The following is a 22042-nucleotide window of genomic DNA, read 5'->3' as shown; positions in this document are numbered from 1 at the left end:
GGAATAACATTCGTGGGTGCCGTGGCAAAAAAAACAATCAACACTCCAAAATAGATTACTTTTTTGCCACGACTTCCACGAATGTCGTTCCCTAATGAAACTTGGCAAGCACTTAGAACATTTGTTGTTCTTCGCCACCATATTTTTTTTGAATTTTTTGAATTTTTTTAGAGTTCACTATTCATGGTGGTATCAAAAGAGCTAAAACTCGGATGTGCACTTTCCGACACTTTTTTCATGAATGCAAATAAGACTGACATATAGGTGATGTTTTTCTGAATATTTTGGTATCTTATTTGCATTTTTCTGATTCAGTATGAATTAGTTATGAAGTTTTCAAACTGACGATCAAACGGTCAAAGGGCAAAAGCATAAGAGGAGCAAAGTGACTTGGACAGAACCGGTGACTTTTGGGAATTAGGGGTAAAACAGACGAGTGGGACACAACTAGGGGCATAAATCTAATTATCCCTTTATTCTTACTGGCTCGCCGTGAAGGAAATATGCCCTAGAGGCAATAATAAAGTTATTATTTATTTCCTTATATCATGATAAATGTTTATTATTCATGCTAGAATTGTATTAACCGGAAACATAATACTGTTGGAAATATGCCCTAGAGGCAATAATAAATGGTTATTATTATATTTCTTTGTTCATGATAATCGTCTATTATTCATGCTATAATTGTATTGTCCGGAAATCGTAATACATGTGTGAATACATAGACCACAACCTGTCCCTAGTAAGCCTCTAGTTGACTAGCTCGTTGATCAACAGATAGTCATGGTTTCCTGACTATGGACATTGGATGTCATTGATAACGGGATCACATCATTAGGAGAATGATGTGATGGACAAGACCCAATCCTAAGCATAGCATAAAAGATCGTGTAGTTTCGTTTGCTAGAGCTTTTCCAATGTCAAGTATCTTTTCCTTAGATCATGAGATCGTGCAACTCCCGGATACCATAGGAGTGCTTTGGGTGTGCCAAACGTCACAACGTAACTGGGTGACTATAAAGGTGCATTACGGGTATCTCCGAAAGTGTCTGTTGGGTTGGCACGGATCGAGACTGGGATTTGTCACTCCGTGTGACGGAGAGGTATCTCTGGGCCCACTCGGTAATGCATCATCATAATGAGCTCAATGTGACTAAGGCGTTAGTCACGGGATCATGCATTGCGGTACGAGTAAAGAGACTTGCCGGTAACGAGATTGAACAAGGTATTGGGATACTGACGATCGAATCTCGGGCAAGTAACATACCGATTGACAAAGGGAATTGCATACGGATTGATTGAATCCTCGACACCGTGGTTCATCCGATGATATCATCGTGGAACATGTGGGAGCCAACATGGGTATCCAGATCCCGCTGTTGGTTATTGACCGAAGAGGCGTCTCGGTCATGTCTGCATGTCTCCCGAACCCGTAGGGTCTACACACTTAAGGTCCGGTGACGCTAGGGTTGTAGAGATATATGTATGCGGAAACCCGAAAGTTGTTCGGAGTCCCGGATGAGATCCCGGACGTCACGAGAGGTTCCGGAATGGTCCGGAGGTAAAGATTTATATATGGGAAGTCTTATTTTGCTCGCCGGAAAAGTTTCGCGCTTTATCGGTATTGTACCGGGAGTGCCGAAAGGGGTCCGGGGGTCCACCAAGGGGTTCCACCAGCCCCGGGGGGCCACATGGGCTGTAAGGGGTGCGCCTTGGCCTATATGGGCCAAGGGCACCAGCCCTAAGAGGCCCATGCGCAAGAGATAAGAAAAAAAGGGAGAGTCCTAAAGGGGGAAGGCACCTCCGAGGTGCCTTGGGGGGGAAGGACTCCCCCCTGGCCGCACCCTTCCTTGGAGGAAGGGGCAAGGCTGCGCCCCCCCCTCTCCCTTGGCCCTATATATAGTGGGGGGAAGGGAGGGCAGCAACAGCTAAGCCTTGGGCGCCTCCCTCCTCCCCTGCAACACCTCTCTCTCTCGCAGAAGCTTGGCGAAGCCCTGCCGGAGACCCGCTACATCCACCACCACGCCGCCGTGCTGTTGGATCTCCATCAACCTCTCCTTCCCCCTTGATGGATCAAGAAGGAGGAGACGTCGCTGCACCGTACGTGTGTTGAACGCGGAGGTGCCGTCCGTTCGGCACTCGGTCATCGGTGATTTGGATCATGGCGAGTACGACTCCGTCATCCACGTTCATTGGAACGCTTCCGCTCGCGATCTACAAGGGTATGTAGATCCACTCCTTTCCCCTCGTTGCTAGTAGACTCCATAGATGCATCTTGGTGAGCGTAGGAAAATTTTAAATTATGCTACGATTCCCAACAGTGGCATCATGAGCCAGGTCTATGCGTAGTTACTATGCACGAGTAGAACACAAAGAAGTTGTGGGCGTTGAGTTTGCCAATTCTTCTTGCCGCTACTAGTCTTTTCTTGTTTCGGCGGCATTGTAGGATGAAGCGGCCCGAACCGACCTTACACGTACTCTTACGTGAGACAGGTTCCACCGACTGACATGCACTAGATGCATAAGGTGGCTAGCGGGTGTCTGTCTCTCCTACTTTAGTCGGAACGGATTCGATGAAAAGGGTCCTTATGAAGGGTAAATAGAAATTGGCAAATCACGTTGTGGTCATACGTAGGTAAGAAACGTTCTTGCTAGAAACCTACAAACCACGTAAAAACTTGCAACAACAATTAGAGGACGTCTAACTTGTTTTTGCAGCAAGTTCTATGTGATGTGATATGGCCAAAAGATGTGATGAATGATATATGTGATGTATGAGATTGATCATATTCTTGTAATAGGAATCACGACTTGCATGTCAATGAGTATGACAACCGGCAGGAGCCATAGGAGTTGTCTTTATTATTTTGTATGACCTGCGTGTCATTGAATAACGCCATGTAAATTACTTTACTTTATTGCTAAATGCGTTAGCCATAGAAGTAGAAGTAATCGTTGGCGTGACGACTTCATGAAGACACAATGATGGAGATCATGGTGTCATGCCGGTGACAAAGATGATCATGGTGCCCCGAAGATGGAGATCAAAGGAGCATGATGATATTGGCCATATCATGTCACTATTTGATTGCATGTGATGTTTATCATGTTTTTGCATCTTATTTGCTTAGAACGACGGTAGCAAGTAGGATGATCCCTTATAATAATTTCAAGAAAGTGTTCACCCTAACCGTGCACCGTTGCGAAGGTTCGTCGTTTCGAAGCACCACGTGATGATCGGGTGTGATAGATTCTTACGTTCGAATACAACGGGTGTTGACGAGCCTAGCATGTACAGACATGGCCTCGGAACACACGCAATACACTTAGGTTGACTTGACGAGCCTAGCATGTACAGACATGGCCTCGGAACACGGAGGACCGAAAGGTCGAGCATGAGTCGTATAGAAGATACGATCAACATGGAGATGTTCACCGATCTTGACTAGTCCGTCTCACGTGATGATCGGACACGGCCTAGTTGAACTCGGATCATGTTTCACTTAGATGACTAGAGGGATGTCTATCTGAGTGGGAGTTCATTAAATAATTTGATTAGATGAACTCAATTATCATGAACTTAGTCTAAAATCTTTACACTATGTCTTGTAGATCAAATGGCCAACGTTGTCCTCAATTTCAACGCGTTCCTAGAGAAAACCAAGCTGAAAGATTATGGCAGCAACTATACGGACTGGGTCCGGAACCTGAGGCCCATCCTCATAGTAGCCAAGAAAGATTATGTCTTAGAAGCACCGCTAGGTGATGCACCAATCCCACAGAACCAAGACGTTATGAACGCTTGGCAATCACGTGCTGATGATTACTCCCTCGTTCAGTGCGGCATGCTTTACAGCCTAGAACCGGGTCTCCAAAAGCGTTTTGAGAAACATGGAGCATATGAGATGTTCGAGGAGCTGAAACTAGTTTTCCAAGCTCATGCCCGGGTCGAGAGATATGATGTCTCCGACAAGTTCTTCAGCTGTAAAATGGAGGAGAACAGTTCTGTTAGTGAGCACATACTCAGAATATCTGGGTTGCACAACCGCTTGTCTCAGCTGGGAGTTAATCTCCCGGATGACGCGGTCATTGACAGAATCCTCCAGTCGCTTCCACCAAGCTACAAGAGCTTTGTGATGAACTACAATATGCAGGGGATGGAAAAGACCATTCCCGAGGTATATTCAATGCTGAAATCAGCGAAAGGGGAGATCAGAAAAGAACATCAAGTGTTGATGGTGAATAAAACCACCAAGTTCAAGAAGGGCAAAGGTAAGAAGAACTTCAAGAAGGACGGCAAGGGAGTTTCCGCGCCCGGTAAACCAGTTACTGGGAAGAAGTCAAAGAATGGACCCAAGCCCGGGACTGAGTGCTTTTATTGCAAGGGAAGTGGTCACTGGAAGCGGAACTGCCCCAAATATTTAGCGGACAAGAAGAAGGCCGGCAACACCCAAGGTATATGTGATATACAAGTAATTGATGTGTACCTTACCAGTACTCGTAGTAGCTCCTGGGTATTTGATACCGGTGCGGTTGCTCATATTTGTAACTCAAAGCAGGAACTACGGAATAAACGGAGACTGGCAAAGGACGAGGTGACGATGCGCGTCGGGAATGGTTCCAAGGTCGATGTGATCGCCGTCGGCACGCTACCTCTGCATCTACCCACGGGATTAGTTTTAAACCTCAATAATTGTTATTTAGTGCCAGCTTTGAGCATGAACATTGTGTCTGGATCTCGTTTAATTCGAGATGGCTACTCATTTAAATCCAAGAATAATGGTTGTTCTATTTATTTGAGAGAGATGTTTTATGGTCATGCCCCGCTGGTCAATGGTTTATTTTTGATGAATCTCGAACGTGATGTTACACATGTTCATAGTGTGAATACCAAAAGATGTAAAGTTGATAACGATAGTCCCACATACTTGTGGCACTGCCGCCTTGGTCACATTGGTGTCAAGCGCATGAAGAAGCTCCATGCAGATGGACTTTTGGAGTCTCTTGATTACGAATCATTTGACACGTGCGAACCATGCCTCATGGGTAAGATGACCAAGACTCCGTTCTCCGGAACATTGGAGCGAGCAACCAACTTATTGGAAATCATACATACAGATGTGTGTGGTCCAATGAGTGTTGAGGCTCGCGGAGGATATCGTTATGTTCTCACTCTCACTGATGATTTAAGTAGATATGGATATGTCTACCTAATGAAACACAAGTCTGAAACCTTTGAAAAGTTCAAGGAATTTCAGAGTGAAGTTGAGAATCAACGTGACAGGAGAATAAAATTCCTACGATCAGATCATGGTGGAGAATATTTAAGTCACGAGTTTGGTGCACACTTAAGGAAATGTGGAATAGTTTCACAACTCACGCCGCCTGGAACACCTCAGTGAAATGGTGTGTCCGAACGTCGTAATCGCACTCTATTGGATATGGTGCGATCTATGATGTCTCTTACCGATTTACCGCTCTCATTTTGGGGTTATGCTTTAGGGACTGCCGCATTCACTTTAAATAGGGCTCCGTCGAAATCCGTTGAGACGACACCGTATGAATTATGGTTTGGGAAGAAACCTAAGCTGTAGTTTCTAAAAGTTTGGGGATGCGATGCTTATGTCAAGAAACTTCAACCTGAAAAGCTCGAACCCAAATCGGAAAAATGCGTCTTCATAGGATACCCTAAGGAAACTGTTGGGTATACCTTCTACCTCAGATCCGAAGGCAAGATCTTCGTTGCCAAGAACGGGTCCTTTCTAGAGAAGGAGTTTCTCTCGAAAGAATTGAGTGGGAGGAAAGTGGAACTTGATGAGGTGATAGTCACCCTTCCGAACCGGAAAGTAGCGCAGCGCGGGAAAATGTTCCTGTGGTGCCTACACCGACTAGGGAGGAAGTTAATGATGATGATCATGAAGCTTCAGATCAAGTTACCGAACTTCGTAGGTCCACAAGGACACGTTCCGCACCAGAGTGGTACGGCAACCCTGTCCTGGAAATCATGTTGTTAGACAACGGTGAACCTTCGAACTATGAAGAAGCGATGGCGGGCCCGGATTCCGACAAATGGCTAGAAGCCATGAAATCCGAGATAGAATCCATGTATGAAAACAAAGTATGGACTTTGACTGACTTGCCCGATGAGCGGCGAGCCATAGAAAACAAATGGATCTTTAAGAAGAAGACGGACGCAGATGGTAATGTGACCATCTACAAAGCTCGACTTGTCGCTAAGGGTTATCGACAAGTTCAAGGGGTTGACTACGATGAGACTTTCTCACCCGTAGCGAAGCTGAAGTCCGTCCGAATCATGTTAGCAATTGCCGCATACTATGATTATGAGATATGGCAGATGGACGTCAAAACGGCATTCCTTAACGGCTTCCTTAAGGAAGAGTTGTATATGATGCAGCCGGAAGGTTTTGTCGATCCTAAGAATGCTAACAAAGTGTGCAAGCTCCAGCGCTCAATCTATGGGCTGGTGCAAGCATCTCGGAGTTGGAACATTCGCTTTGATGAGATGATCAAAGCGTTTGGGTTTACACAGACTTATGGAGAAGTCCTATGTTTACAAGAAAGTGAGTGGGAGCTCTGTAGCATTTCTCATATTATATGTGGATGACATACTATTGATGGGAAATGATATAGAATTCTTGGAAAGTATAAAGGCCTATTTGAATAAGTGTTTTTCAATGAAGGACCTTGGAGAAGCTGCTTATATATTAGGCGTCAAGATCTATAGAGATAGATCAAGACGCCTCATTGGTCTTTCACAGAGTACATACCTTGACAAGATATTGAAGAAGTTCAGTATGGATCAGTCCAAGAAGGGGTTCTTGCCTGTATTGCAAGGTGTGCAATTGAGCACGGCTCAATGCCCGACCACGGCAGAAGATATAGAAGAGATGAGTGTCATCCCCTATGCCTCGGCCATAGGGTCTATTATGTATGCCATGCTGTGTACCAGACCTGATGTAAACCTTGCCGTAAGTTTGGTAGGAAGGTACCAAAGTAATCCCGGCAAGGAACACTGGACAGCGGTCAAGAATATCCTGAAGTACCTGAAAAGGACTAAGGATATGTTTCTCGTTTATGGAGGTGACGAAGAGCTCGTCGTAAAGGGTTACGTCGACGCTAGCTTCGACACAGATCTGGATGACTCGAAGTCACAGACCGGATACGTGTATATTTTGAATGGAGGAGCAGTAAGCTGGTGCAGTTGCAAGCAAAGCGTCGTGGCGGGATCTACATGTGAAGTGGAGTACATGGCAGCCTCGGAGGTAGCACAGGAAGCAGTCTGGATGAAGGAGTTCATTACCGACCTAGGGGTGATTCCCAATGCGTCGGGCCCAATGACTCTCGTCTGTGACAACACTGGAGCTATTGCCCTTGCGAAGGAGCCCAGGTTTCACAGGAAGACCAGGCATATCAAGCGTCGCTTCAACTCCATTCGTCAAAGTGTTCAAAATGGAGACATAGATATTTGTAAAGTACACACGGACCTGAATGTAGCAGATCCGTTGACTAAACCTCTCCCTAGGGCAAAACATGATCAACACCAGGACGCAATGGGTGTTCGATTCATCACAATGTAACTAGATTATTGACTCTAGTGCAAGTGGGAGACTGTTGGAAATATGCCCTAGAGGCAATAATAAATGGTTATTATTATATTTCTTTGTTCATGATAATCGTCTATTATTCATGCTATAATTGTATTGTCCGGAAATCGTAATACATGTGTGAATACATAGACCACAACCTGTCCCTAGTAAGCCTCTAGTTGACTAGCTCGTTGATCAACAGATAGTCATGGTTTCCTGACTATGGACATTGGATGTCATTGATAACGGGATCACATCATTAGGAGAATGATGTGATGGACAAGACCCAATCCTAAGCATAGCATAAAAGATCGTGTAGTTTCGTTTGCTAGAGCTTTTCCAATGTCAACTATCTTTTCCTTAGATCATGAGATCGTGCAACTCCCGGATACCGTAGGAGTGCTTTGGGTGTGCCAAACGTCACAATGTAACTGGGTGACTATAAAGGTGCATTACGGGTATCTCCGAAAGTGTCTGTTGGGTTGGCACGGATCGAGACTGGGATTTGTCACTCCGTGTGACGGAGAGGTATCTCTGGGCCCACTCGGTAATGCATCATCATAATGAGCTCAATGTGACTAAGGCGTTAGTCACGGGATCATGCATTGCGGTACGAGTAAAGAGACTTGCCGGTAACGAGATTGAACAAGGTATTGGGATACTGACGATCGAATCTCGGGCAAGTAACATACCGATTGACAAAGGGAATTGCATACGGATTGATTGAATCCTCGACACCGTGGTTCATCCGATGATATCATCGTGGAACATGTGGGAGCCAACATGGGTATCCAGATCCTGCTGTTGGTTATTGACCGAAGAGGCGTCTCGGTCATGTCTGCATGTCTCCCGAACCCGTAGGGTCTACACACTTAAGGTCCGGTGACGCTAGGGTTGTAGAGATATATGTATGCGGAAACCCGAAAGTTGTTCGGAGTCCCGGATGAGATCCCGGACGTCACGAGAGGTTCCGGAATGGTCCGGAGGTAAAGATTTATATATGGGAAGTCTTATTTTGCTCGCCGGAAAAGTTTCGCGCTTTATCGGTATTGTACCGGGAGTGCCGAAAGGGGTCCGGGGGTCCACCAAGGGGTTCCACCAGCCCCGGGGGGCCACATGGGCTTTAAGGGGTGCGCCTTGGCCTATATGGGCCAAGGGCACCAGCCCTAAGAGGCCCATGCGCAAGAGATAAGAAAAAAAGGGAGAGTCCTAAAGGGGGAAGGCACCTCCGAGGTGCCTTGGGGGGGAAGGACTCCCCCCTGGCCGCACCCTTCCTTGGAGGAAGGGGCAAGGCTGCGCCCCCCCTCTCCCTTGGCCCTATATATAGTGGGGGGAAGGGAGGGCAGCAACAGCTAAGCCTTGGGCGCCTCCCTCCTCCCCTGCAACACCTCTCTCTCTCTCTCGCAGAAGCTTGGCGAAGCCCTGCCGGAGACCCGCTACATCCACCACCACGCCGTCGTGCTGTTGGATCTCCATCAACCTCTCCTTCCCCCTTGATGGATCAAGAAGGAGGAGACGTCGCTGCACCGTACGTGTGTTGAACGCGGAGGTGCCGTCCGTTCGGCACTCGGTCATCGGTGATTTGGATCACGGCGAGTACGACTCCGTCATCCACGTTCATTGGAACGCTTCCGCTCGCGATCTACAAGGGTATGTAGATCCACTCCTTTCCCCTCGTTGCTAGTAGACTCCATAGATGCATCTTGGTGAGCGTAGGAAAATTTTAAATTATGCTACGATTCCCAACAAATACTTGTGTGAATACTTGTGTGATCACAAGCACAAGAAGATGATGTTTATCGTTTATGCATCTTATCTTGCTTTGTTTGACGGTAGCATTGTAAGATGATCTCTCACTAAATTATCAAGGTATAAGTGTTCTCCCTGAGTATGCACCGTTGTGAAAGTTCTTCGTGCTGAGACACCACGTGATGATCGGGTGTGATAGGCTCTACGTTCAAATACAACGGGTGCAAAACAGTTGCACACGCGGAATACTCAGGTTAAACTTGACGAGCCTAGCATATAACAGATATGGCCTCAGAACACTGAGACCGAAAGGTCGAGCGTGAATCATATAGTAGATATGATCAACATAGTGATGTTCACCATTGAAACTACTCCATCTCACGTGATGATCGGACATGGTTTAGTTGATTTGGATCACGTGATCACTTAGAGGATTAGAGGGATGTCTATCTAAGTGGGAGGTCTTAAGTAATATGATTAATTGAACTTAAATTTATCATGAACTTAGTACCTGATAGTATTTTGCTTGTCTATGTTGATTGTAGATAGATGGCCCGTGCTGTTGTTCCTTTGAATTTTAATGCGTTCCTTGAGAAAGCAAAGTTGAAAGATGATGGTAGCAATTACATGGACTGGGTCCGTAACTTGAGGATTATCCTCATTGCTGCACAGAAGAATTACGTCCTGGAAGCACCGCTAGGTGCCAGACCTGCTGCAGGAGCAACACCAGATGTTATGAACGGCTGGCAGAGCAAAGCTGATGACTACTCGGTAGTTCAGTGTGCCATGCTTTATGGCTTAGAACCTGGACTTCAACGACATTTTGAATGTCATGGAGCATATGAGATGTTCCAGGAGTTGAAGTTAATATTTCAAGCAAATGCCCGGATTGAGAGATATGAAGTCGCCAATAAGTTCTACAGCTGTAAGATGGAGGAGAATAGTTCTGTCAGTGAGCATATACTCAAAATGTCTGGGTATAACAATCACTTGATTCAACTGGGAGTTAATCTTCCGGATGATAGCGTCATTGGCAGAATTCTTCAATCACTGCCACCAAGCTACAAGAGCATCGTGATGAACTATAACATGCAAGGGATGGATAAGACAATTCCCGAGCTCTTCGCAATGCTAAAGGCTGCGGAGGTAGAAATCAAGAAGGAGCATCAAGTGTTGATGGTCAACAAGACCACTAGTTTCAAGAAAAAGGGCAAAGGGAAGAAGAAGGGGAACTTCAAGAAGAACAACAAACAATTTGCTGCTCAGGAGAAGAAACCCAAGTCTGGACCTAAGCCTGAGACTGAGTGCTTCTACTGCAAACAGACTGGTCACTGGAAGCAGAATTGCCCCAAGTATTTGGCGAATAAGAAGGATGGCAAGGTGAACAAAGGTATATGTGATATACATGTTATTGATGTGTACCTTACTAATGCTCGCAGTAGCACCTAGGTATTTGATACTGGTTCTGTTGCTAATATTTGCAACTCGAAACAGGGACTACGGATTAAGCGAAGATTGGCTAAGGACGAGGTGACGATGCGCGTGGGAAATGGTTCCAAAGTCGATGTGATCGCGGTCGGCACGCTACCTCTACATCTACCTTCGGGATTAGTTTTAGACCTGAATAATTGTTATTTGGTGCCAGCGTTGAGCATGAACATTATATCTGGATCTTGTTTAATGCGAGACGGTTATTCATTTAAATCAGAGAATAATGGTTGTTCTATTTATATGAGTAATATCTTTTATGGTCATGCACCCTTGAAGAGTGGTCTATTTTTGTTGAATCTTGATAGTAGTGATACACATATTCATAATATTGAAGCCAAAAGATGCAGAGTTGATAATGATAGTGCAACTTATTTGTGGCACTGCCGTTTAGGTCATATCGGTGTAAAGCGCATGAAGAAACTCCATACTGATGGACTTTTGGAACCACTTGATTATGAATCACTTGGTACTTGCGAACCGTGCCTCATGGGCAAGATGACTAAAACGCCGTTCTCCGGAACTATGGAGCGAGCAACAGATTTGTTGGAAATCATACATACAGATGTATGTGGTTCGATGAATATTGAGGCTCGCGGCGGGTATCGTTATTTTCTCACCTTCACAGATGATTTAAGCAGATATAGGTATATCTACTTAATAAAACATAAGTCTGGAACATTTGAAAAGTTCAAAGAATTTCAGAGTGAAGTTGAAAATCATCGTAACAAGAAAATAAAGTTTCTACGATCTGATCGTGGATGAGAATATTGGAGTTACGAGTTTGGTCTTCATTTGAAACATGCGGAATAGTTTCGCAACTCACGCCACCCGGAACACCACAGCGTAATGGTGTGTCCGAACGTCGTAATCGTACTTTACTAGATATGGTGCGATCTATGATGTCTCTTACTGATTTACCGCTATCATTTTGGGGTTATGCTTTAGAGACGGCTACATTCACGTTAAATAGGGCACCATCAAAATCCGTTGAGACGACGCCTTATGAACTGTGGTTTGGCAAGAAACCAAAGTTGTCGTTTCTTAAAGTTTGGGGCTGCGATGCTTATGTGAAAAAGCTTCAACCTGATAAGCTCGAACCCAAATCGGAAAAATGTGTCTTCATAGGATACCCAAAAGAGACTGTTGGGTACACCTTCTATCACAGATCCAAAGGCAAGACTTTTGTTGCTAAATTTGGAATCTTTCTAGAGAAGGAGTTTCTCTCGAAAGAAGTGAGTGGGAGGAAAGTAGAACTTGATGAGGTAACTGTACCTGCTCCCTTATTGGAAAGTAGTTCATCACAGAAACCGATTTCTGTGACACCTACACCAATTAGTGAGGAAGTTAATGATGATGATCATGAGACTTCAGATCAAGTTGTTACTGAACCTCGTAGGTCAACCAGAGTAAGATCCGCACCAGAGTGGTACGGTAATCCTGTTCTGGAGGTTATGTTACTAGACCATGACGAACCTACGAACTATGAAGAAGCGATGGTGAGCCCAAATTCCGCAAAATGGCTTGAGGCCATGAAATCTAAGATGGGATCCATGTATGAGAGCAAAGTGTGGACTTTGGTTGACTTGCCCGATGATCGGCAAGCCATTGAGAATAAATGTATCTTCAAGAAAAAGACTGACGCTGACGGTAATGTTACTGTCTATAAAGCTCGACTTGTTGCGAAAGGTTTTCGACAAGTTCAAGGGATTGACAACGATGAGACTTTCTCACCCGTAGCGATGCTTAAGTCTGTCCGAATCATGTTAGCAATTGCCGCATTTTATGATTATGAAATTTGGCAAATGGATGTCAAAACTGCATTCCTGAATGGATTTCTGGAAGAAGAGTTGTATATGATGCAACCGGAAGGTTTTGTCGATCCAAAAGGAGCTAACAAAGTGTGCAAGGTCCAGCGATCCATTTATGGACTGGTGCAAGCCTCTCGGAGTTGGAATAAACGCTTTGATAGTGTGATCAAATCATTTGGTTTTATACAGACTTTTGGAGAAGCCTGTATTTACAAGAAAGTGCGTGGAAGCTCCGTAGCATTTCTGAAATTATATGTGGATGACATATTACTGATTGGAAATGATATAGAATTTTTGGATAGCATAAAAGGATACTTGAATAAGAGTTTTTCAATGAAGGTCCTCGGTGAAGCTGCTTATATATTGGGCATCAAAATCTATAGAGATAGATCAAGATGCTTAATTGGACTTTCACAAAGCACATACCTTGACAAAGTTTTGAAGAAGTTCAAAATGGATCAAGCAAAATTGAGTAAGACTCAATGCCCGACCACTTCAGAAGATAGAGAGAAGATGAAAGATGTTCCCTATGCTTCAGACATAGGCTCTATCATGTATGCAATGTTGTGTGCCAGACCTGATGTGTGCCTTGCTATAAGTTTAGCAGGGAGGTACCAAAGTAATCCAGGAGTGGATCACTGGACAGCGGTCAAGAACATCCTGAAATACCTGAAGAGGACTAAGGATATGTTTCTCGTTTATGGAGGTGACAAAGAGCTAGTCGTAAATGGTTACGTCGATGCAAGCTTTGACACTGATATGGATGATTCTAAATCGCAAACCGGATACGTGTTTACATTGAACGATGGAGCTGTCAGTTGGTGCAGTTCTAAAGAAAGCGTTGTGGCGGGATCTACGTGTGAAGCAGAGTACATAGCTGCTTCGGAAGCAGCAAATGAAGGAGTCCGGATGAAGGAGTTCATATCCGATGTAGGTGTCATACCTAGTGCATCGGGTCCAATGAAAATCTTTTGTGACAATACTGGTGCAATTCCCTTGGCAAAGGAATCCAGATTTCACAAGAGAACCAAGCACATCAAGAGACGCTTCAATTCCAACCGGGATCTAGTCCAGGTGGGAGACATAGAAATTTGCAAGATACATACAGATCTGAATGTTGCAGACCCGTTGACTAAGCCTCTTCCACGAGCAAAACATGATCAGCACCAAGGCTCCATGGGTGTTAGAATCATTACTGTGTAATCTATATTATTGACTCTAGTGGAAGTGGGAGACTGAAGGAAATATGCCCTAGAGGCAATAATAAAGTTATTATTTATTTCCTTATATCATGATAAATGTTTATTATTCATGCTAGAATTGTATTAACCGGAAACATAATACTTGTGTGAATACATAGACAAACAGAGTGTCACTAGTATGCCTCTACTTGACTAGCTCGTTGATCAAAGATGGTTATGTTTCCTAGCCATTGACATGAGTTGTCATTTGATCAACGGGATCACATCATTAGAAGAATGATGTGATTGACTTGACCCATTCCGTTAGCTTAGCACACGATCGTTTAGTATTCTGCTATTGCTTTCTTCATGACTTATACATGTTCCTATGACTATGAGATTATGCAACTCCCGTTTACCGGAGGAACACTTTGTGTGCTACCAAACGTCACAACGTAACTGGGTGATTATAAAGGTGCTCTACAGGTGTCTCCAAAGGTACTTGTTGGGTTGGCGTATTTCGAGATTAGGATTTGTCACTCCGATTGTCGGAGAGGTATCTCTGGGCCCACTCAGTAATGCACATCACTTAAGCCTTGCAAGCATTGCAAATAATGAGTTAGTTGCGGGATGATGTATTACGGAACGAGTAAAGAGACTTGCCGGTAACGAGATTGAACTAGGTATTGAGATACCGACGATCGAATCTCGGGCAAGTAACATACCGATGACAAAGGGAACAACGTATGTTGTTATGCGGTTTGACCGATAAAGATCTTCGTAGAATATGTGGGAGCCAATATGAGCATGCAGGTTCCGCTATTGGTTACTGGCCGAAGACGTGTCTCGGTCATGTCTACATAGTTCTCGAACCCGTAGGGTCCGCACGCTTAAAGTTTCGATGACAGTTATATTATGAGTTTATATGTTTTGATGTACCTAAGGTAGTTCGGAGTCCCGGATGTGATCACGGACATGACGAGGAGTCTCAAAATGGTTGAGACATGAAGATTGATATATTGGACGACTATATTCGGACACCGGAATGGTTCCGGGGGTTATTGGATATATACCAGAGTACCGGGGGTTACCGGAACCCCCCTGGGGGGGGGTTTAATGGGCCTACATGGGCCTTAGTGGAGAAGAGGAGGGGCGTCCAGGGCAGGCCGCGCGCCCCCTCCCCCTCTAGTCCGAATTGGACAAGGAGGGGGGGTGGTGCCCCCCTTTCCTTCCTCTCTCCCTCCTCCTTCCCCCTTCTCCTAATCCAACAAGGAAGGGAGGGAGTCCTACTCCCGGTGGGAGTAGGACTCCTCCTGGCACGCCTCCTCCTGGCCGGCCGCCTCTCCCCCCTTGCTCCTTTATATACGGGGGCAGGGGGCACCCCATAGACACAACAATTGATCATTGATCTTTTAGCCGTGTGCGGTGCCCCCCTCCACCATAGTCCACCTCGATAATATCGTAGCGGTGCTTAGGCGAAGCCCTGCGTCGGTAGAACATCATCATCGTCACCACGCCGTCGTGCTGACAAAACTCTCCCTCAACACTCGGCTGGATCAGAGTTCGAGGGACGTCATCGAGCTGAACGTGTGTTGAACTCAGAGGTGTCGTGCGTTCGGTACTTGATCGGTCGGATCGTGAAGACGTACAACTACATCAACCGCGTTGTGCTAACGCTTCCGCTTTCGGTCTACGAGGGTACGTGGACACACTCTCCCCTCTCGTTGCTATGCATCACCATGATCTTGCGTGTGCGTAGGATGTTTTTTGAAATTACTACGTTCCCCAACACGCCGATCATCGGGCAAGTCAATCAAAGTCCATACTTTGTTCTCGTACATGGATCCCATCTTAGATTTTATGGCCTCAAGCCATTTCGCGGAATCTGGGCTCATCATCGCTTCATCATAGTTCGTAGGTTCATCATGGTCTATTAAGATGACTTCCAGAACATGATTACTGTACCACTCTGGTGCGGATCGTACTCTGGTTGACCTACGAGGTTCGGTAGTAACTTGATCCGAAGTTTCATGATCATTATCATTAGCTTCCTCACTTAGTTGGTGTAGGCATCACTGGAACTGATTTCTATGATGAACTACTTTCTAATTCGAGAGAAGGTACAATTACCTTATCAAGTTCTACTTTCCTCCCACTCACTTCTTTCGAGAGAAACTCCTTCTCTAGAAAGGATCCATTCTTAGCAACAAATATCCTGCCTTCAGATCTGTGATAGAAGGTGTACCCAATAGTCTCCTTTGGGTATCCTATGAAGACACATTTCTCCGATTTGGGTTGGAGCTTATCAGGTTGAAACTTTTTCACATAAGCATCGCCGCCCCAAACTTTAAGAAACGACAGCTTAGGTTTCTTGCCAAACCACAGTTCATATGGTGTCGTCTCAACAGATTTAGATGGTGCCGTATTTAACGTGAATGCAGTTGTCTCTAATGCATAACCCCAAAACGATAGCGGTAAATCAGTAAGAGACATCATAGATCGCACCATATCTAATAAAGTGCGGTCACGATGTTCGTACACACCATTACGCTGTGGTGTTCCGGATGGCGTGAGTTGCAAAACTATTCCGCATTGTTTCAAATGAAGACCAAACTCGTAGCTCTAATATTCTCCTCTACGATCAGATCGTGGAAACTTTATTTTCTTGTTACGATGATTTTCTACTTCACTCTGAAATTCTTTGAACTTTTCAAATGTTTCAGACTTATGTTTCATTAAGTAGATATACCCATATCTACTCAAATCATCTGTGAAGGTCAGAAAATAACGATACCCGCCTCGAGCCTCAACACTCATCGGACCACATACATCAGTATGTATTATTTCCAATAAGTCAGTTGCTCGCTCCATTGTTCCGGAGAACGGAGTTTTAGTCATCTTGCCCATGGTTCGCAAGCATCAAGTGATTCATAATCAAGTGATTCCAAAAACCCATCAGCATGGAGTTTCTTCATGCGCTTTACACCAATATGACCTAAACGGCAGTGCCACAAATAAGTTGCACTATCATTATTAACTTTGCATCTTTTGGCTTCAATATTTATGAATATGTGTATCACTATGATTGAGATTCAATAAACCATTTATATTGAGTGTATGACCATAGAAGGTTTTATTCATGTAAATAGAACAATAATTATTCTTTGACTTAAATGAATAACGGTATTGCAATAAACATGATCCAATCATATTCATGCTCAACGCAAACACCAAATAACATTTATTTTAGGTTCAACACTAATCCCGAAGGTAAAGGGAGTGTGCGATGGTGATCTTATCAACCTTGGAATCACTTCCAAGACACATCATCACCTCGCCCTTAACTAGTCTCTATTTATTTTGCAACTCCCGTTTCAAGTTACTACTCTTAGCAACTGAACCAATATCAAATACTGAGGGGTTGCTATAAACACTAGTAAAATACACATCAATAACATGTATATCAAATATACCTTTGTTCACTTTGCCATCCTTCTTATCCGCCAAGTATCTAGGGCAGTTCCACTTCTAGTGACCATTTCCTTTGCAGTAGAAGCATTCAATTTCAGTCTTGGGTCTAGCTTTGGGATTCTTCATGGGAGTGGCAACTTGCTTGCCATTCTTTCTTGAAGTTTCCTTTCTTTTCCTTTGCTCTTTTACTTGAAACTAGTGGTCTTGTCAACCATCAACACTTGATGCTTTTTCTTGATTTCTACCTTTGCTAATCTTAGCATCGCGAAGAGCTCAGGAATCGTTTTTGTCATCCCTTGCATATTATAGTTCATCACGAAGTTCTAGTAGCTTGCTGATAGTGACTAGAGAATACTATCCATCACTATATTATCTGGAAGATTAACTCCCACTTGATTCAGGCAATTGTAGTACCCAGACAATCTGAGCACATGCTCACTGGTTGAGCTATTCTCCTCCATCTTGTAGGCAAAGTACTGTCAGAGGTCTCATACCTCTTGACACGGGCATGAGTATGAAATACCAGTTTCAACTCTTGGAACATCTTATATGCTCCGTGGCGTTCAAAACGTTTTTTTTAATCCTGGTTCTAAGCCGTATAGCATGGTGCACTAAACTATCAAGTAGTCATCATACTGAGCTTTGTCGAACGTTCATAACATCTGTATCTGCTCCTGCAATAGGTCTGTCACCTAGCGGTGCATCAAGGACATAATTCTTTTGTGCAGCAATGAGGATAATCCTCTGATCACGGACCAAGTCCGCATCATTGCTACTATCAACTTTCAACTTATTTTTCTCTAGGAACATATCAAAATTAAACGGGGAGCTACATCGCGAGCTATTGATCTACAACATAGATATGCAAATACTATCAGGACTAAGTTCATGATAAATTAAAGTTCAATTAATCATATTACTTTAAGAACTCCCACTTAGATAGACATCCCTCTAATCATCTAAGTGATCACGTGATCCATATCAACTAAACCATGTCCGATCATCACGTGAGATGGAGTAGTTTTCAATGTTGAACATCACTCATATCTACTATATGATTCACGCTCGACCTTTCGGTCTCAGTGTTCCGAGGCCATATCTGCATATGCTAGGCTCGTCAAGTTTAACCCGAGTATTCTGCGTGTGCAAAACTGGCTTGCACCCGTTGTATGTGAACGTAGAGCTTATCACACCCGATCATCACATAGTGTCTCGGCTCGACGAACTGTCGCAACGGTGCATACTCAGGGAGAACACTTATACCTTGAAATTTAGTGAGAGATCATCTTATAATGCTACCACCGTACTAAGCAAAATAAGATGCATAAAGGATAAACATCACATGCAATCAATATAAGTGATATGATATGGCCATCATCATCTTGTGCCTTTGATCTCCATCTCCAAAGCACCGTCATGATCACCATCGTCACCGGCTTGACACCTTGATCTCCATCGAAGCATCGTTATCGTCTCGCCAACTATTGCTTCTACGACTGTCGCTACCGCTTAGTGATAAAGTAAAGCAATTACATGGCGATTGAATTTCATACAACAAAGCGACAACCATAAGGCTCCTGCCAGTTACCGATAACGGTTACAAAACATGATCATCTCATACAACAATTTATATCACATCACGTCTTGACCATATCACATCACAACATGCACTGCAAAAACAAGTTAGACGTCCTCTACTTTGTTGTCACAAGTTTTACGTGGCTGCTACGGGCTTAGCAAGAACCGTTCTTACCTACGCATCAAAACTACAACGATTTTTTGTCAAGTATGCAGTTTTAACCTTCAACAAGGACCGGGCGTAGCCACACTTGATTCAACTAAAGTTGGAGAAACAGACACGCACTAGCCACCTCTGTGTGAAGCACGTCGTTAGAACTAGTCTCACGTAAGCGTACGCGTAATGTCGGTCTCGGCCGCTTCATCCAACAATACCGCCGAATCAAAGTATGACATGCTGGTAAGCAGTATGACTATTATCGCCCACAACTCGTTGTGTTCTACTCGTGCATATAACATCTACGCATAGACCTGGCTCGGATGCCACTGTTGGGGAACGTAGTATTTCAAAAAAATTCCTACGATCACGCAAGATCTATCTAGGAGAAGCATAGAAACGAGCGGGGAGAGTGTGTCCACGTACCCTCGTAGACCGAAAGTGGAAGCGTTATGACAACGCGGTTGATGTAGTCATACGTCTTCACGATCGATCCTAGCACCAAAGGAACGGCACCTCCACGATTTGCACACGTTCAGCTCGGTGACGTCCCACGAACTCTAGATCCAACTGAGGTCGAGGGAGAGTTTCGTTAGCACGACGGCCTGATGACGGTGATGATGAAGTTACCGACGCAGGGCTTCGCCTAAGCACTACAACGATATGACCGAGGTGGAAATCTGTGGAGGGAGGCACCGCACATGACTAAGACAAATCTTGGAGTGCCTTTGGGGTGCCCCCTTCCCACGTATATAAAGGAGGGAGGAAGAGGAGGCCGGCCCTAGAAGGGGCGCGCCAAAGGGGGGAGTCCTAGGATTCGGCCCCCCCTTTCCTATTCCAACTAGGAGAAGGAAGGGAAGGAGAAAGAGGGGAGAAGGAAGGAGGGGGCGCCGCCCCCTCCTAGTCCAATTCGGACCAGCCCATGGGGGGGCGCGCGGACACCCCTTGAGGCCCTTCTCTCCTTTCCCGTATGGCCCATTAAGGCCCACTACTTCCCCCGGCGAATTCCCGTAACTCTCCGGTACTCCGAAAAATACCCGAATAACTCGGAACCTTTCCGATATCCGAATATAGCCTTCCAATATATCAATCTTTACCTCTCGACCATTTTAAGACTCCTCGTCATGTCCGTGATCTCATCCGGGACCCCGAACAAACTTCGGTCATCAAATCACATAACTCATAATACAAATCGTCATCGAACGTTAAGCGTGCGGACCCTACGGGTTCGAGAACTATGTAGACATGACCGAGACACATCTCCGGTCAATAACCAATAGCAGAACCTGGATGCTCATATTGGCTCCTACATATTCTACGGAGATCTTTATCGGTCAAACCGCATAACAACATACATTGTTCCCTTTGTCATCGGTATGTTACTTGCCCGAGATTCGATTGCTGGTATCATCATACCTAGTTCAATCTCGTTACCGGCAAGTCTCTTTACTCGTTCTGTAATGCATCATCTCGCAACTAACTCATTAGTCACATTGCTTGCAAGGCTTATAGTGATGTGCATTACCGAGAGGGCCCAGAGATACCTCTCCGATACACGGAGTGACAAATCCTAATCTCGATCTATGCCAACCCAACAAACACCTTCGGAGACACCTGTAGAGCATCTTTATAATCACTCAGTTACGTTGTGACGTTTGATAGCACGCTAAGTGTTCCTCCGGTATTCGGGAGTTGCATAATCTCATAGTCATAGGAACACGTATAAGTCATGAAGAAAGCAATAGCAATAAACTAAACGATCATAGTGCTAAGTTAACGGATGGGTCAAGTCAATCACATCATTCTCTAATGATGTGATCCCGTTCATCAAATGACAACACATGTCTATGGCTAGGAAACTTAACCATCTTTGATTAACGAGCTAGTCAAAGTAGAGGCATATTAGTGACACTCTGTTTGTCTATGTATTCACACATGTACTAAGTTTCCGGTTAATACAATTCTAGCATGAATAATAAATATTTATCATGATATAAGGAAATAAATCATAACTTTATTATTGCCTCTAGGGTATATTTCTTCATTATCGTGAAAGCAGAGTTATTTGAAAGTGTCTAGGACCGGACCAAGGAGGAATCGTCTGAGGCAAGCGTAATAAAGACTTATATTATGGAGAAGATTAAAAGTGCCATATTTCAACTGAAAGATGAAAAATGTGTTCATGAAAGCGCCAAAGTTCACAAGACCTCTAATAAACAGTATGTCAAGCTTGGTGGTAAAGGACTGAAGGTCATTAAAGAAAATGGAGAAAGAGTTATGGAAGGAGTGTCAAATAGTTTCTTTGTGCAGCACCCGCTGAGAGTGATTACCTTTTTCTAAAGATGCTATATACTCCTACAACAATACATTTGATATGAGAGTACCAGTTTTATTACTTTTGCTATTTTCGAACTTTCCAGGCAAGAAAAGCAAAGAGGAGTTGTCACAAGGTTCGTGCTACAAAAGATGTAAATTGCATCTTGATATGGTCTTGACGCACCGAGGTTATAACAAATATGGTTATTTGACGTGCAGAACAGGAAGACAGAACTCCCCAAGTGTAAGGGCATGCACCAGCGTTGACAAGACGAACTTATCTTATGCTGTGCATGCCATTTAGAGCAGATAAAAAAATGTATCATGCAACGGATTACCTCTTAGTGTTATATCTGACAATTAATGTTTTCAACTCCTAAATTTTTGTAGGATGAGTTGGGAGAGAAAGAAATGAGAATATAAAGGCTCACTTTCTCCTAGCTAAGAGATGGTATCTTAGCAAGGAAGATAAGACAATTCTATCTATTGCACGCACTTATATCAATATCATCTCTTAGCTCTATATTTTCTAGTTTAGTACTATTCTCCTATATTGAGAGTTGAAAACGTTAATTGTCAGATATAACTTTTTTTAGCAGTCAACGGGGGCGATCGCCCACCTGAACTCATTTTTGTATTAATAAAAGACAGCGGATCGGTGATTACATAGCTCAACGGAGC

This window comes from Aegilops tauschii, chromosome 3 (assembly GCF_002575655.3).
Source record: "Aegilops tauschii subsp. strangulata cultivar AL8/78 chromosome 3, Aet v6.0, whole genome shotgun sequence".
NCBI classification, from domain to species: domain Eukaryota; kingdom Viridiplantae; phylum Streptophyta; class Magnoliopsida; order Poales; family Poaceae; genus Aegilops; species Aegilops tauschii.
The sequence above is the reverse complement of the archived record's forward strand: the minus strand, read 5'-3'. Positions refer to the sequence as shown.